The sequence below is a fragment of the Lactuca sativa genome, chromosome 4 (assembly GCF_002870075.4).
Source record: "Lactuca sativa cultivar Salinas chromosome 4, Lsat_Salinas_v11, whole genome shotgun sequence".
In the NCBI taxonomy this organism is placed as follows: Eukaryota; Viridiplantae; Streptophyta; class Magnoliopsida; order Asterales; family Asteraceae; genus Lactuca; species Lactuca sativa.
Window position 1 is genome coordinate 81,331,205 of NC_056626.2, and position 3,939 is coordinate 81,335,143.

Consider the following 3,939-nt stretch of genomic DNA (forward strand, 5'->3'; position numbering starts at 1 on the left):
TGATTGATGTATGGGTTAGTTTAGTCTTTTCCTGCTAGGATTTTGTTTAGGGTTTTCGCCGGTACGTCTGTGTGTGAGATTGTCAGCTATGGCATTTGGTTGAAGATTCCTTCTTCGGTTATTTAGAAAACAATGTGTCACAACAAGCATTTTTGCTAGGAAATTTCCACTCTCATATGATCTTTCAACTAGTATAATAACTGGTACTCTAAGCGAATATCATACTCTATTCTCATCCAAATACACCTCATGTGTTCAACTAAGAGTCTGAAAATCCTAAGAATCCCGGTTTGAATCCATATTGGATTAGGATCTCCTTATTGGGCCTAATGGACCAATAAGCATTCAATTCAACTATATTGGGGCCAAGAAAACCCAAATTGGGTTCTAATTGGACTCCATTCATTAGTCTATAACATTTTGGGCCTAGAATGATTCATTCTACCTCCAATGGGCCATGATGGGTCATAAATGATTTAATTAACCTTAATGATGCCATAAACCCATTTCTTTTACCATTTTGGGCCGTGAACCTTCTTAAGGACCCAATAGGCCGAAAAATGATTTTTGGGCTTCATAAATTCGATCAAGACCAAAAATGGGATGGATCACGTCATCCTCATTTACCTTAGCCCAATCTCAGCCCAACATCATTCCAAAACATAAAAAAAAAAGAAATAAAAAAATGGAAGGAGGCTGATTTAAACTTTGCCAACACATGATTATCTAGCATATATCTAGATAATCACATACATCTAGACACTTATTACCCTTCATGCAATGCTCCTTATCTCTTCTCTTTCTCTTCTTATTTCTCTTGGCCGAGAAGAGCCCCCCCCCCCACACACACACACACTTCACTTGCAAAAATTTCTCTCAAGCTCTCAAGAACAACTCCTCCATCATCCCCCAAAATTTTCAAGATTTAGGGTGTTTACAAGAGGATTTTTCACCACAATCTCCATCTTTGGTAAGTTATTATCAAACACCAACATCTCCTTTCAATTTAACATTAAGAACTCCTTCTTACATAACTTTATTCCATGATCACACCTTAGAAACTTCATAAGCTCGAAAACTACTACAAGGTGTTGCTAGGACTAAAAATCTCCTCATCTCTTCTTCAAAACCGAAACATCAAAACAAAGGTGAGTTCATACCTTGGTTTTTACTTGTTTTTGGGGGAGAATACAAGTTTCTTTGTGTAGATCTATGTGTATATGCATGACTATGTGTGTTTTCCATGAATTATTTGGTGATTATGTGTTGATTACTTCATTAATCTAAAAATATGTTAAGAACTTGAAGTTTATCACTTGGATCTTCATAAGAACTTTGAGAAAAGTATGTTTTTATCACATATATTACATATAAACTAGTAGATCTGGGATTTATACACTTTAAATAGCAAAAAAGAGTGTTGCGTTCTAACGTCTATAAATTAAACTCATAAAACAACCCTTTGACAGAAAAGTTTTGGTCCAATCTCGGACTGTTTTGACCCCCTTAATGATAATATTTTTCCAAAATGTTTTACATGCAAATAGTTCAGGTTTATACCTTTAAAATGACTACTCTCACATTTTCATACGATTTTTCTACAATTTTTGGCGAATTTTACAAAACTGTCTATCAGATTTGAAATAATTTCGGACCAGCCTATGAAGGTGAGCAATTTCACACTTGTTAGAAGTCATTAAAAATTATGAGAAAAATTGTGAACAAAGCAGACAAAATTTACAAAATTCCAGAATTTACGGATCCAAATTTTGAATTACGATGATTTTTCTACAAATTTTCCAAAAACTAGGTCGGAAAAGCCCAAAACCAGAATAATGTGTATTTCCACAAAAATCAAGCCAAAAATGATATTTTGACAAAAATGGGTTTAAAATGTTATTTTTACCACAAACTAGTCATCAACACAAGTTTTGAACAAAATGGAGACTAAAGTGTTATTCTTACAAAAATTGGGCCTTAATTGTAAATTTTTGGCTTATTGAGCCAAGAACGTCAGTTTTACAAAAAGTAGGCTTTTTAAATCAACTTTGTAAATAATCAAGCTAAAATAAACAAAACAATAGCAAACGGGTTAAAAACGATATCCATATCCTTATTGGGCCTGAAAATAATATACATGTTTAGTGGGCCTTAGTGTCCTTTTACATATATATTGGGCTTAGGATAGACATTCATATTCCTTTGAGCCTGGAAATAATAGACACGTATAGTGGGCCTTCGTGGTCCACTTACATGTTTATTGGGCCTGTAAATAAGTTTTATATGTGTTCTTCTTTCTTTTGCTATTTTAGTGAATACTTGAACCAAAACCAATGATAACTAACAAACGGATTATTTTGATCATTTTCTAGATTATTGGGCCTTAGTGGCCCATTTTTATGTGTGATAGGTCCTGTATACTATTTATATGTTATTTGGGCCTCATTGACCCATTAACATGTGCGGCAGACCTTGGATACTATTTGTGTGCTATTTGGGCCTATGAATACCTTACATGTGAAATGAGCCTTAGTTGTCCTTTCATATATATATTTCGGGCCCATGTTATATAATTTCATTCCAATTTGGGTCTTTAAATGATTTACATGTTTAGCGATGCCTTAGTGGTTCACTTACATGGTTCATTGGGCCTAGAATGAGATTATACCTTTCTTTGCGTAAATTCGATTAAGGATCTAGTGAGTTTTGTCGGTTCGCACCTATTAAGTGTATGATTGTAGCATGTAGTTATAACCAGAGTCTCTTGGAGGGAGAGTGGGGATTTGTGTATAGATCTATACGGGGATGACACCCCACACCTGAGTTGTTCGCTACAGTTAGACTAACTCAGTCTAGGGTGACGAAAACCTTATAATCAAAAATCAAAATCGGCGTCCAACAACGCCAAGACATGCGAAATTGTCATTATTTAGTATGGTTATGACGACTCACTTAGAGGAATTAACGTTATGAAGTTTACGGAAGACCTTTCTCTTCTCTCTTGGATTACTCGGAAACATTCTCGTATTGGTACTCAACCTCGGGGATTGGTATGGCAGCTTTCTCTTTTACAGACAACATCGGGGTGTCTAGGAACATTCTCTTTACATGCTCTTTACATTCTCTCTACATTCTCTTTACCCTTTTAGTCAAATAAACAATAACATACATGCATTAATACAAGATCTGACACAAACACACTAAACAGTTTGCAGAAAATATAGGATTTTCTAGTGGTTTTCAAAGTTATACAAATCATTTTCACAAACATGCTTATGAACTCACCAACATTTTTATGTTGACAATTTTCAAAATAACTTGTATTCTCAGGAAACCGTTGAAGCAAGATGAACGAAACAAACTAATGGATATTGTGTTATATTTTGTTTCATCATACTCTTACTATTTTGGCATGTAATATTCAAATACAATACTCGATGTAAACAATGAATGTTGTTATATTACATGTGTGATGATGATGATGTTATGTTTCAATTATATTCACTGTAATGATATTTCAAGATGAAGTCACGCACAAGCCCCCAGACGTTTCCGCCGTCTGGTTCAAGGGTGTGACACAATGTAAGGTCAGGAGGTCTGGAGCGGATTAGTTTTGTGAGCTTTTCGTCAGCATGGGTGACGTATGGGGTGTCTCTATTTACGTGAAAGTTAGACATGACCTTGGAATCTTCAAGGTGCAAACAAGGAAGTTAGTTTTGCTAATTGTTGGTTAGTAGTGTTGTATTAGTGTTAATTCTTCGCCAAGTCATGTAGTTCTCTCTAAGGATGGATTCAACGTCGGTATTAGAGGGTTGTCATCTGATTTAAGTTTTGATCCAGTGTTGCGGCAATCGAGAGATTATTATAAGTCGTCTAGTCCATAAATATAATTTTCTTTTATCTATGAAGGTTTTGAGGTGGGAGCTGCAAACCATAGCA